Source organism: Chaetodon trifascialis, chromosome 8, assembly GCF_039877785.1.
Source record: "Chaetodon trifascialis isolate fChaTrf1 chromosome 8, fChaTrf1.hap1, whole genome shotgun sequence".
In the NCBI taxonomy this organism is placed as follows: Eukaryota; Metazoa; Chordata; class Actinopteri; order Chaetodontiformes; family Chaetodontidae; genus Chaetodon; species Chaetodon trifascialis.
Genome location: NC_092063.1, coordinates 1,578,948 through 1,594,088, shown reverse-complemented (window position 1 = coordinate 1,594,088; position 15,141 = coordinate 1,578,948). Strand labels below are relative to the sequence as shown.

The following is a 15,141-nucleotide window of genomic DNA, read 5'->3' as shown; positions in this document are numbered from 1 at the left end:
AGAGGAGAGGAGAGGAGAGGAGAGGAGAGGAGAGGAGAGGAGAGGAGAGGAGAGGAGAGGAGAGGAGAGAGCAAAGACATCATTAATTTCATCAAACAGAACAAAACAAACATGAATCAACTCCGACCTGAAGACTCCAGAGCAGCTGATGGAGATGAATTTTAATATTCAAACACAGTTTTTAATCCAAATATTTATCTAATACACAACAATTAAAGACGATGGATGCCTGTGTGTGTGTGTGTGTGTGTGTGTGTGTGTGTGTGTGTGTGTGTGTGTGTGTGTGTGTGTGTGTGCGCGTCAAACATGAAGGGATTAGGTCATCCTGATAAAGACAGAAGATCAGATCAAAGCAGCAGGAAACATCTTCTCAGCTAATGACATTACAAAGAGAAAGTGTGTGTGTGTGTGTGTGTGTGTGTGTGTGTGTGTGTGTGCGTGTGTGTGTGTGTGTGTGTGTGTGTGTGTGTGTGTGTGTGTGTGTGTGTGTTTTCTGCCACATCGGCTGCATTTCCATTCATCTAAACATCTCCTCTTTGTCCCTGGCCACTGACTGAACGCTGACCCGTGACAGCAGGAGTGTGGGGGGGTGACAGCACACACAGATGGATCAGGCTTCGCCCCCTTTGTTCCTCCGCCTTCGCCGTCCAGGCCGAAAACCTCAGCGCTCCAACTTTGGTCATTTTCTTGTTTTAACTTGAAGTGAGGGATCACACGCTCCTCCGCGGGTCGATCTTAAAGCTTGTGAAATCCTTTGGAAATCCGCTCTGCACTTTTAAAAACTCGCCGTCGCTCTAAAAATAACCCAGCGCCACTTCAAAGCCCCTCCAATCAGGCGGCGGCTCCATTTGTGGGAATACTTTGATGAAACAAAAGAAGAAATAAATTCACGGGGATCCCTCTGATGAACATGCTCAGACTACAGGGCTGCCTCTGCTCTTCTAAAGCCGCTTTGTCTCTCAGGAATTACATTTATTCACTGCAAACAATAGCTTCTGCCTCAATCTTGTTTTTGTGCTTGTTGTCGGCTGAATGGTAAACAACAACAAGGTAACAACCAATGAGCTTTCACATTGACTAAGGTCAGACTGGCCGTGGTTAAACATTGCTGGCACTGGGATGAGGTTAATGGCAAACAGTCTGATGAACTGTGGTGTGACAACAACACAAGTACAGAAGAGTCATTAAGTCACCAAACTGTCTAAGCTAACATTAGCAACCACATGCTACCAGCCACAGGACACCAGGTGAGGCCACAGCAGTGAGACCTGAGCGCACCCAGCTGAGCTGAGGCTACTTTTAATTCAACTTTAAGAAGAGAACATGTCAGGATGTAAAGATGTTTTTGTTCTGTTGTGAACATAGGCTAACGCGCTCACAATGATTATGCTAATAATGGTAGTTATGCTAACGGTTTACCATCTTCACCATCTGAGTTCAGTGTGTTAGCATGCTAACGTCCACCTAAAGTACAGCCCAGGCTGATGGAAGCAAAACTAGTGCAAAAATGGAAATGATGATGATGATGATGATGATGATGATGATGGAGGCAGATTTTGAAGCAACTGCAGAAGAAAATGAGCGATGAAGAAACTTCTGAAGCGACAGCAGTCTGATCCGCCGGACTCCTTCAAATAAGAACAGACAACGAGGGCAGACGAGGTTCCACAAGGTGTCATAACCTATCAATCTGTATGTCCTCACACACACACACACACACACACACACACACACACACACACACACACACACACACACACACACACACACACACACACACACACACAAACACACAAAGGGTGAGGGGCAAGGAGTGACAGCTGGCTAATGTAGACCCCCTCCCACATCTAATAATTACGCAACCTGTCCCCAGCACACATCTCTCTCTCTCTCTCTCTCTCTCTCTCTCTCTCTCTCACACACACACACACACACACACACACACACACACACACACACACACACACACACAGAGGAAACATACATGACCCCCGTTTCAGCTCCTATTGTTGTCAGATCCCCACCAATCTACTCTGCTGTTGTTGTCAATTATCACTCCTGACTCACACACACATCTGCCCAGCTCCATGGTCACTTAAACACACACACACGCACACACACACACACACACACACACACACACACACACACACACACACACACACACACACACACACACACACACACACACACACACACACACACACACACACCTGCTGTTACCTGCCAGGCTTATTTACAAAATAAATGATCCAAACAGAACAGTGGGACATAAAGTGTGTGTGTGTGTGTGTGTGTGTGTGTGTGTGTGTGTGTGTGTGTGTGTGTGTGTGTGTGTGTGTGTGTGTGTGTGTGTGTTGGCCATTAACAAGGGACAGATAACGACCGGCAGCGGGGGTTCCCCTTGTGTAACGAGCGCAGACAGAAAACGTAACACACGCACAGAAAATGAATGATGGGAGGTGGAAATGTCCCAGCATGCTCCAGTTCTAATGATAATATCCAGTATACGCTCATACTGGTTGGTACTTATTCAAATGGACTTCCTTTCATTTAAATATTCATGGACTCCTGCTGCGAGGTGGAGTTAAACAGGGGGGAGGGCTGCCGCTCGTTAACGAATTAAGTCTTAATCTAACGATGGCGGACGGCGTCCTTTCAGACGTGGAGTGTGTCTGCGTGTCTTCATTCAGGCTGCGGCTTAGAGACACTTGACCTCTGCTGACAGACAGTCCTCTCAGTTACAGCTCGCTGCGGACGAGGACGTTTAATGCACAGTGTTCATGGTCCCCTCTTGAAGTCAATCAGACAGGGAGCCATTAGAGGACAGGAAAGTCCATTTAGGCTTCAGAGACGAACAATGGGCAGGACGAGTCTTCAGATCCATCAGCGCTGAAGAGCGGGAGCTTCCTGCCCGGCCGTGCTTCCATATGTGACGATGCTGCATGCTCGAAGTGCACATGCATGTTTAGAGCCGGTGACACGTGGTTTGTATTCTTATATACGGAGCCCAAAATCCAAATAACTCAGGAGTATTATTACATTTGATCATGAATTCATGAAGTCAATTTTCAAGCAACAATGAAACTTTTTCTGCTTTCAGCCTCTCAAATGCAAATAGGTGCACGTTGTCTTTTTTAAACACAGAATATTCAACATTTTTAGATTTTTTAGGAACAAAAGATATTTCAAGATGAAGTTTTATTCTCCATCTTATTTAACATCAATTTTTTACCTGTTTTTATGTCCGTTCTGTCTTTTCTGTGTGAAACGTTCACTTCATGTTCATGTGATTTCTTTGTTGTAAAGCATGTACAAATAAAGTTCATTGTCGATATTACTGTAATTATTTGTTACCATTGGCTCTGGGGAGTTTTCTCACCCTTTTCTAGACTAAATAATTAATTTATTAAAGGAGAAAATAATAAGCAGGATAGTGGAAAATAAAGATAATAATTCATTGCTGCCTTTAAATGAGACTGAAGTTCATGGGATGATGGTGAAGGAGAGGAGAGCCGCAGTGCTTAACTGTCTCAGTAATATTAGCTTTAACATCAGCCACCCTAAAGCTACCAGCCGTCTCTTCATAGAGATGTCAGACGTCAGTGTTTCTGAGTATTTCTTGCAGAATTTGGAAAAGCGGTCAAGTGTCGAGCTGATTAAATAACGTCAGCTGAGCGTTTTGGGTTGTTAAAGACAGACGCAGCTCAGAGCCTGCAGGCGGCCATATTTCCATTCTGTACTGCTTAACATCGAACATACTGTACCAATTTCCTCCCTCTGTCCCCCCCAGCCCACGTCCTCCAGAGTCCTGAGCCGACCCACAGAACCTGAGGGGCTTCGGGGGGGGGGGGGGGCAGGCAGACCAGCCGGTCCACCGGGAGTCGTGGAAGGGGGCAGGGAGGCAGGGAGGGTGCAGGTGGGACGGTCTGCTAGGAGGCCTGAAGCAGGAGAGGTGGGGGGGTCGGGGTGGGGGGATCACAGAGTGGCAGTGAGGGGTGGGGTGGGCTGGGTGCAGGTGGATGGATAGTGCGCGACAGAGCGAGAAATTAATTCATTGATAGATTCCGATCTGCAGGAAAGAAGTGGGAAGTGTGGATGGAGATTAAGCAAAGGCGCACACACACACACACACACACACACACACACACACACACACACGCACACACACACACACACACACACACACGTAGATGAGGAAAGAAAGAGCTATTCCCAGTTTGTCCCTCCCAGTTGACTGTGTGACCTAAATTCACCTACATTCATTATTCATTACATACCTTATACACACACACACACACACACACACACACACACACACACACACACACACACACACACACACACACACACAGTAAATGAAATCACCTGCTCACCCCACCTCTTTGCTCCAGGCTGTAGTATGGTCAGCTTTTCTGTGCGTGTGTGCATGTGTGTGTGTGTGTGTGTGTGTGTGTGTGTGTGTGTGTAGATCACACTGCTGATGTCCTTCACATCAGGCCTCATGAATATTTAACAGAAGTGTCATTTTAATAAAGCACAACTGGGTTAAACATGTCTGTGTGAATGGGGAGGCAGTGTGTGTGTGTGTGTGTGTGTGTGTGTGTGTGTGAGATATATTATGAATCAAACTCCACAAACACTTGATCCTCCATTTCTCCTAATGCAACACAACACACACAAAAACACACCCAAGTCTGCCAAACACATTCAGGCTTTCTGTGAAAGACAAAAGTGTCCCAGGCCAAACCGGGCTGACCCTGATGACATCACGATGACATCATAAGGTCCTTTCCTTAGACATCAAAAAGCCCCTTTACATCCCTGTTTAAACTCTCCGTCCTGAGAATACTGAAACTGAAAGACGAGCTGTTTAAATACTGATTTCTGGAACAACGTTTGGCGTCCTCACGTCTGTCCTTTGGTCTTTTGGACGCTCGCTGCAGACGCGCGCATCGTCGGCCAAATCCGAGAAGTGATTTCAACACATCCAGCACTCCGTCCTGAGGCAGCCAGCAGCCTTTCTGGTAACTGACGCGTTGCATCGCTTCCTGCTTCATGACACTGATGTCATCATCATGTCACCATCACCTCCACACACACATACACACACACACACACACACACACACACACACACACACACACACACACACACACACACACACACACACACAGAGTCTGTGTTAAGTTGCCTTTGTGTCCGACTCTTACCAGACTTGGAGTCCCAGTGGACGAGAGGAGATGAATAACTCAATAAACACGAGGAGCTTTCTGACCCTGAACAAAGCACATCAACTGACAGGCCTCCAGCCACCCGCGGCCGTCCTCTTCTTCTTCTTCTCCTCTTTCTTTGTTTTCTTTCTGTTTGTGCGTTCTCCTCAGTCATTTCCTCTCTCTCTGGCTCTACAGCAGCGCTGCTCTAGGCGAGGCTTAAGCATGAAAACTTGCCCTCTTATCAGCTCCAACCATAAAAGAAAGGCCGTCATAGAGAAAAGAGCATCCAACCATTAAACGAGTCTGTCGATTTGCCCACATAAAGCTGTGGTGATGAATGTAATCACTGGCAGAGTGCTGATTGGTCTGTTGGTTGGCTCACCACTTTGGTCCAGGCTGAAATATCTCGACAGCTATTGGATGGATTCTTCTGAAATTACCTTCAGACATTAACGATCCCATCAGCATGAGTTATGCTAACCTTGTTGGGTGGCCATATAGATGAGGAAACCCCTTCCTCAGACTGTCACTTCTCATGTGAACTACCAAGCGCGAGACTTTGAATGTCTTCCAGGAGACAGTGTCTGAAAATGTGCTCAGTTATTGAACAATATCGCATCTGAAGATCACAAACACGAGGTCTGAAAACATGTCGTACGAACTCCTTCTGATTTTGTTCAGTCTAAAAACTCAAAATCTGGTCGAGCTCAACATCAATTTGTTGGAATCTGCTGAGTGTGCGTCTAGTACAGCTGCATCCATTACTGGTTAATCTGCTGATTATTGCCTTGATTGATTAATCAGTTTTCCTAAAACACAAAGCGACGTCTTCAAATAGCTCGTTTTATCGGACCAACAATCCAAATCCCAAAGATCTTCAAAGCAGCACGGCTGAGAGGCTGCAGCTAGTGAATATTTAACGTTTGTGCATTAAAAGTTTTTTATTATTAGAATTAATTTGCACCGTTTAACTAACCTGACTGATGGTTTTGGCTCTAGTGTATAGATATGTGTGTGTGTCTGTCAGAGTACTGAATTATTCCATTGTGCCATTTCTCTCTATTTGCCTTTCAGATGGGATGGGGGGGACTCTTCACCTGCTGGTCCCATAGCACAACCCAACGCCTTTCACATTCAAATCAGCTCTTATTGGCGTGACATTGTTTAGCCACCTCTGGATTACCCCTCCTCCAACCACACACACACACACACACACACACACACACACACACACACACACACACACACACACACACACACACACACACCTCTGCAGACACAAAGCCAGCGTCATGTGCTTGTTTCTGATTTGCCTCTCTCCACACGACAAACGAAGCGACTGCACAGGAGCGCATAAATCTGTCATTAGTGACGGTATGTTCCTGGATAAACAGCGGCTGGCCCCCGCGCTGGGTGGCTTCCTGGCCCGGCTGGGGTCTATTAGATTTAGCTGAGGGGCGAGTGGCACCAGCTGTGAGAGGCCACGGCGTAACAGAGCGCTCAGGGCGGAATATACAAGACCCACGGCCATACATCCATCACAGCAGAGAGGAGGCAGAGGCACACAGTAACCAGCCATCAGTGAATTTAAGCAAAATATCAACATGAAGCAGATCATATTAGAGAAGGACGGTGATGTAATCCTCTTACAAGACAGTAATTGATTCATCTACACTGATGATATTAGCGGATGAAAGCATGAAATCATCAACATTATTAGTGATGAACTCAGAATAATGCTGTCCAGCCTCGGCGCCCTGCTAACAGTGTAAAGTGTCCAATGGGACAGTAATGTCAATCAATACACGCCACGATCGTATATCACATGTCCGTGACGGGCCAGTTAACCAGCGCCATTAACACACTGCTGACCTGCAAGATCCCTGTTTCTTCTTCTTCTTCTTCTTCTTCTTCTTCTTCTTCTTCTCCTCCTCCTCCTCCTCCTCCTCCTCCTCCTCCTCCTCCTCCTCCTTCTTCTTCTTCTTCTTCCAAGAAAGGACCAATCAAAAACAGGGTTGAGAGCAGAAATGCCTCAAACACACAGAGTGAGACGTTGTATGATTTATCACAAACTGCAAAATGCTGCAATTCTTTCCACGTCGTCTTCGTCTGATTGTGTCTGTGTGCACAAAAGTAATACAAGTCAGTGAGCTTTCATGAGAAATTGACTAAATTAACATAAATCTGATCTTTGACTCATGAAATCAGCTGTATAAAGAGCATAAACGCTGAAATCTGAGTTAGCGCCTGTTAAAGGAACACATTTTACTGCTACTCGTTAATTTGAAGGGAAATCAAAACTCCAATCTGCATGAACTGATTTTCTGGCCACTTTGAAGCAGCAGAGAGAAGCTGTGACACTGACGTACTTCAACCTTTGAAGCCACGTTAGCATTCGTCTGGAGACCTGTTACTGGCCACGTTATGAAGTCCATTATTCACCGTCTTTTCGCTCTATTTGTGGTCTCCACCAACTCCTGAGGGAAAGATCCGGCTCTTCAGCTGCTAAATGCTCCACTAACGTGTCACTGACAGTGTGTGTCTGCTATTTGCTGCTGTGCAGGAAGTGAACAGAAGCTCTCTGAAAGCTTCTTGCTGGAAACAGCGATGATGAGAGCGAACCAAAACAATAAGCTCGTACAGTTTAGGGAAGCTACAGTCACTTTGCGTGACAGATTTAATGTACACATATTAATCTGATCTGCTGTTAATATAAAGATATTGATTATAGCATCTCTAAATTAGCATTTCTAACTTCATAGTGAATGAAAATAGTTTAATTGGCCGTTTGAAAGCAAGGCTGAATAACTTTGTGAGGCTTGAGGCAAAAAACCTGCCTAAAAGAAAATTACTGCACATTATGAAGATTAGCTCCACTGAAATAGTTTCACCAATGGCACCACCATCACACACACAAGCATCCTCCTGCCTACACACACTTCTCTCTGCAGCCTACCACATCCACCCACCCATGCACACCCCCCACAGCTCAGAGGCTCATCTGGCTCTGAACCTGTTTCTTTCCAGCTGCTGCCAATCCTCAGAGAGCCACGAATCCCAGCCGCTTCACCAGCATCACATCGCACCTAATCCCTGCTGGCAGCTAGAAGACGCTGGCCCACGCTAACGGGGCTCTTCACTTAATAACCTCATCCTCTTCATCTTCAAGGTGTGAGGTCAAGCCGGCGGCCGCTCTCCAGCTGCAGACAGTCCAGATTTGATCATTTTAGGCACAAATGTGCTGATATTAGTGCTGCATTGAATTATTGCTGGCTTGAACGCAAAGACACAGCAGCCCTGAAAGCTTTAAGCTCTGCAGCTAGACAGCACACGTGCAGCATTTAGCCTTTGCTCATTACTAGCAAACCGAATCAATTAATGATACATAAATTCTGAATCTTGCCATCAGCTCGTTTCATCTCATGCTGTGCGACTTGTATTTGTTTTTGTTTTGTTTGCATTTTCCAAGTTGCATATTTTTGATCTCTCAGGGCCACCATACAAATTACTTAAATAACGTCTCTCTGGATGCACTTTCGAATCAGCATCTGCTGTCGCATCTCTCCGCCTTTCATCCAAAAAGCCACGACTGTCTCCAAGTTACCGCACTCCCAGGTGGAAGATCACATTTCTTCATCTCCTCTCGGCTCAGAGAGCCTCTCCCTTTATCTCCCCTTCTCCTCCATCCTTCCTCAGCATCTTCTCCTCTCACCCCACCCAGAGAGAACAGGAAGGATGCTTTAAATTAAAAGGGGATTTGATGCTTATCATATTATTCAATCAGTCGCTGAAAATGTCAATTTGCATTATGTCTAAGTGTGTGTATGCGTGGAGCCGGTCTCCGTCTCTTTCTCCCATCCCTTTCTGTCTTTCCCCCATCACCATGGTAACCCCCTGACTCCAGCAGCACAGTAATATTTCTCTCCCCCATCCCCCACGCTGCCCCTCCTGCTTCTCTCCCATCCCCCACTCCATCCCTTCACACCTCTCCCTCGCTGTCTCTCCGGTGCCACTCCCTACATCTCCTCGATTCACCTCTCCCTCTCTCTCTCCCTCTCTCTCTCACACACACACACACACACACACACACACACACACACACACACACACACACACACACACACACACACACACACACACATGCACACATTCTCCTGCTATTGTCTCCCACCTGCCTCTCCTCCTCTGGTCTGCACAGTGTCAAAGCAGCCGTCTGCTTTTGTGAAACATTTCTTTATTTTTTCGCCTTTTGTGCATTTTGTGCAGCTTCTTGAAGCGCAGCAACACAAACACTTCAGTGTCCCACAAATGCGAGGAGGCAGATGGTCGGCTGAGGGAGAAGTTACAGCATCAGGGACTTACTGCAGGTACGAAGAGGCAAATAAAAGCAAAAATAGAAAGTGAAGGGAAGGAAACAAGACTCTCCGGTGTTTCTGCCTCAGGAAGGTTCTGCTCTTTAAAAAGATGCTCTCACAGTTTGTATTATAACCGACATTTTATGTCTGAATTCATCAGCATGGCGTCAACCAGACAACTGATCCACCAGTAAGCATTTTTCTAGTTGAGAAATCTTTTTGTGAGTGTGAGAAAATTAAAAAACAGATGCATTGATTTGAGTTTGTTGACGTAATGGAGCTGCAAAGGATTATGCTGAATGAGAATACCCTTCCCTCAAAATACACAGATTTATTTTGGAACAGATATCAGACACCTTTGGCTTTCTTTCTTTCAACATAAATAAATGAAAAAAAATTGAAAAAGGCTAAATTATTTATCAAATAGTTGCGGATTAATTTTGTCTGCCAATCAACCGATTAACTAAAATGACTAAATGTCTAAATGTTTAAATGTCTAAAGAGTTTAATCATTTCTAAGATAAATAATATATCACGATAGATTCACATGTTCAGCACAGATTTAAGTAACCACTGCTTTCTTTATCAGGTGACGTCTTCAATTTGTCCAACCAACAGCTCAAAACCCAAAGATATTAAGTTTACTGTAATAAATAAATGTTAAATCAAGCGACAACATGTCATATTTGAGAATCTGGAACTAAAAAATGATCAGAATACTTTTGATTTGTTCAGCTAATCAATTCTTCTCCTCGTGCTTTTTATTGTAAAACGATAAATATGGGTTATGACAAATATTGATCGGACTCATCGCAGATGAGACACGATCATCTTATTGGACAGTATTTCACAAAGATATGGATGAAAGTGAGCTCCTGATCAGAACCATCTGCAGACCCATTGATCCCCGTCCCTGAGCCCTGTGGTGAGTCAGACGTCAGTCAGCCGCTGGTCGCTGTGCAGCCTGCGATGCTCAGATGTGCTGCGCACCATGTGGTTATTTGTCATGATATTTTATCAGTCAGATATTTGACTGATAAAGTGTCCTCTGTGCTCATGAATGGACTCTTTTCATGGTTCAAACACACTGACCAGAAAAACAGACACAAGTCACATATTTGCAGTAACACAGACTCACACACATTTGTGCGTGTGCGTGTATTACTCATATCCTGGGGGGCAAATGTGTTTACGCAGTCTCATTGTGGGGACTCGCCCTCCTTATGGGGACAAAACAAAAGTCTCCACAATGTAAATTGTTCATTTTCAGGGTGAAGACTTTTTTAAGGCTAAGGTACGTCTACAGGAAATGAATGGAAGTCAATGCGATGTTCTGAATCCATGGAAATACGACTCAGTGTGTGTGTGTGTGTGTGTGTGTGTGTGTGTGTGTGTGTGTGTGTGTGTGTGTGTGTGTGTGTGTGTGTGTGTTCACACGTGTGTGCACTGTACATGTTAAGGCCATTGAAGTTAGATTAGCTGTTTCTGAGGAGATTAAAACCACAAACACAGAGGGGCTGTTACGACCCTCCTACAGTCTCTAATCCGAGCTAATGGATGCACCCCAACCCAACACACACACCCACCCACACACACATACGCACACACCCACCCACACACACACACGCGCGTGCACACACACACAAGTTCTCACAAAGATAGATGTACAGTTGTACAAGTACACACACGAACGCCCACCCACCCACAAACACATACACACACACAGAAGCACACACACACAGAGGAGAAGGACTGAAGGAGGGAGAAGACATCAGGAGGAAGAGCTGAGAGTAAAACCAGTAAAAAGAGGAAGAGGGGGGAAACAGAGGAAGGGGCATTCCTCTCATTTCTTAACACAAAGGCCTCATTCTGCTGAGATGAAATGGAAAAACAAGGGGGAAAGAAAGAGAAAGAAAGGCTGAACGAGCGGAAAGATGGATCAGAGGGGAGGGAGCGGGGGCGTGAGAGAGATGGATGAAGATGAATTAGAAGAAGCACAATGAGAAACACAGAGGAAGGCGGAATCAGAGAGGCAGAGGAACTGAGAAAGAGCAAAAGTCAGACTAATCTCATTTTCTGGGCTCAGACTTCCCTCTGACCCGCCGTCCCACATCTCAGACCTTTTAGTCTGGCTACAAACTGCATCCTCAACCCCCCTCCTGGGACTGTTATTGACTTTATAGACCTGCCGGGACAAGAAAATTCATGTTGTCCTTTCACTCCGCACACGATTGTACAAATCAGATGCTGCCAGGAGGTCAGACAGCTGACCAGGTTCGCTGTGATGCTCACAGGGTCTGACAGAAAGCACCAAGGAGAGAGGACATTTTACTGGATTTATACTGGTTTCTGCTTGTAATTGTAGGAAATCTTTCTCATATCAGTTTCCAGTTTCCTATTAGACAATTACATGATTTAAAAGGTAGCTTCCAAACGTCACTTCAAAATAAATACTAGTGCCTTCACCATCAAATATGATTTTTCTGTGCGCCACCATCCCTTAAATGCTCACGAGGGAGTCTCAGTGTTCAGAGTTTGAGACTTTTATAGAACGTGAAACACAGGAACAAGATTATGAGGAGTGGATTAAACAGTCTGTGTATGCAAACATTAGCAAGTCTGGCGAACTAGTTTCCTACCTGCAGTAGGCTCGTAATGCTAATGTAGCGTTGCTTCCGAAGCCATAGAGCATAGCATTAATTCAAGACATTATTTTATGGTGTTACAGGTCACGTTAGAAAAAGCCTCCACATCTATTATCTGAGAGCTTTACCTACATGCTGTAATATAAGAGTTTACGTGAAGGTTAGCAGCACTATCAAGCTTTTTACTTGGTTTGTGGAGGCGTGCACTTTAGCAACCACAGCTAAACTAGCTTTCTCAGATTGTTAGCCATACTCATCGCTAAGTCCTGATCCTCAAAACCTTTTCTTATATTAAAAGTGATATATACTGTTTGAAAATATAGATAATAAAGTGCAATCTAGCTTCTGCTTTTTTATGGTAACCTAAGCAGCCTAGCATGTTTACATTAGGATGAAATAATGGTTTAATCATTTTACCTTAGCATACTTATGATGCTGACATTTTTAGCTAACGTTAGCTTAAATGGCTATCTTTCGTCTACCTCGAGGACTCACCGTTGAAAAATGGTTGACCACTCTGTTATGAGAGTAAATGTGCGTCATGTGTCCTCTGGTTTGTCAGTCTGGAGGTTGTGAAACACAAAAGAGCGCTAACATAAAACACCAACAGATGGTTTCAGTCAACTTGACGACTGCCAAGCATAAGAGGAGGGGGGCGAGGAAAAACTGGACCAAAAAATCCTCCTACGCCAGATCCCAACTTTCCCTCCTCCCCCTCCTCCTCCTCCTCCTCCTCCTCTACCTCTCTCATCCTATTCCCAGTCCAGACTTTATTTTCATCTTCATCGTCCCCATCCTCTCCTCCTCTCTGCTCTTTTTGGATCCAATCTCCTCTGGGCTAAATCCTTCCTCCTCCCCTTTAATAAACCTCGACTTTCCTCTTTTAGCCCCTCTTATATCTCCTCCATTCGCTCTCCTGCTTATCAACTTTCCTTCACCTCATCTTCTCCTTCAGTGTCCCCCCTCTTCCTCTTCCTCCTCCTCCACCTCCCCCTCCTCTCAGGTTCAGGCCTAATTTGAGGCATTCACTGCCAAAGCAACCGCGGTAAGAAAACCCCACAATGCAAATGACAGAAGGGAAGCCAGAGACGGTTGTGTGTGTGTGTGTGTGTGTGTGTGTGTGTGTGGGGGGGGGGCTTATATGATGTTGCTATGAGTGAAAAGAGGAATTCAAGAGTCAACAGGCAAACAGAAACCTGGTGGAAAGTAACACCAAGGGACAGACACGAAGAGACAAAGTGAAATGAAAATGAAGGTTTTACTGCCTTTATGTGAAACACTTCGTCAAATCACAGCTGCAAAGATCAGTTGAATGACAGAAAACTGATAAAAAAAACTATTTTGATGATCAAATAATCCTTCAAGTATTTGTTTTACAGCAAAAATGCCAACATTTTGAATATTTGATGCCTCTTCTTTGATCACATATGACAATAAACTGAATATCTTTGGGGTTTTCACTGTTGGTCGGATACATAAGACACTTATTACACTGTTTAAGAAAATGACTGGCAGATTAATCAATAATGATTATTGTTTGTTGCAGCCCGACATCCAATCAAAAGAGCTGACAGGTGAGGAAGTCCGAGTCACTGTTCTGTGGTCCTCTCAAAACACAGTACAGCAGTCAGTATGAACTGAGCCAGAGAAGCAGGACACACATGGTGCTGCTTACAGCCTCGATTTTATTTCTAATACTCGGACTAAAAGACAGAAATCACACCTGACAGAAGTCTGCCCAGAGAGTTCTAGCATGACAGGAAGCAAGCGACAAACTAGCCGTGAATAATTGAACACGGTGATGTTGTTTAGTGCAGCATTTCATTTAATATTGATATAAACACGCCGCTGCAGACGACATGTCAGAGAGTGAAAGGCTGAATGAAGTCAGGCGGACACTCCCTGCAGACTGACCGTCTGCACACGGACGAGCATCAATGGTCATTTCATGCTCTATGTATTTTTTAAGTCAAAAGGGGGCAGACAGCGAAAGCAGACAGAAGGGGAAGGAATCACATACACCCACACACACACACACACACACACACACACACACACACACGTACAGTATGTACAGTGACAGACACACACACACGCACACATCTGAGAGCACACCCAGCTCAGTTGTTCATACCTGCCATCGTATTATGTAAGACATCATTGCAGCCTCCGGCCCACTGACACACACACACACACACACACACGCACACACACACACACACACACACACACACACACACACGCGCACACACACACACACACACACACACACACACACACACACACGCATACACACACACACACACACACACGCACACACACACACACACACACACACACACACACACACACACACACACACACACACTCACACACTCATGCGTGGAAACCCAGACACAAGCAGCGTGGTGGGATGCCATTGTTTTCATCTTACCTCTGCAGGTGTTGCGCCTCTCTCTGTCTCCACTTTCCTTTTATCCCTTTTCTCTCTCTCTCTCTTCTCGCCTCTCTCGTCTCTCTCTCTCTCTGTTCGGTCTTTATTTCTCTTTCCTGTCCACCGAGTCGTCTCTTTTTTGCACTGATGCTGCAGTGGTACATAAAACACACCCTTCTGAGCTCTGCCTCTCCTCCCTCCCTCCTTCCCTCTCTGCTGCTCTCTGATTGGCTGCTTCACATAGATGACATCAGCCCCCTTCATTGCAGCCTCTCTCCCTCTCTCTCCCTCTCTCTCTGTATTCCCCTGGTACCTCCTGCCCCTCCCTTCTTCTTTACCTCCATGCTGCTCCCCCTCCTCTATTTTTACCTCCCTCCTTCCTTCTGTGTCTCCTCTCTGTTCTGGTTTTCTTGTCTTACTGGTGGCCGGCTGATTGGAAGAACATCACTGAATAAAAATGACGTTTAACTGGCTGCTGACATGGTGCAGAT

At 45.3% G+C, this 15,141-nt stretch overlaps 1 protein-coding gene across 1 annotated transcript in view; it reads right to left on the bottom strand.

Moving 5' to 3' along the window:
* The window catches only part of LOC139334986 (neural cell adhesion molecule L1.1-like), a 37,854-nt gene extending 23,031 nt beyond the window's left edge, over positions 1-14,823 (bottom strand). The window contains exon 1 of the mRNA XM_070968320.1: positions 14,651-14,823. The gene's annotated coding sequence lies outside the window, so the exon portion shown is untranslated. The remainder of the gene's footprint in view (positions 1-14,650) is intronic.
* Positions 14,824-15,141: the final 318 nt, after the last annotated feature.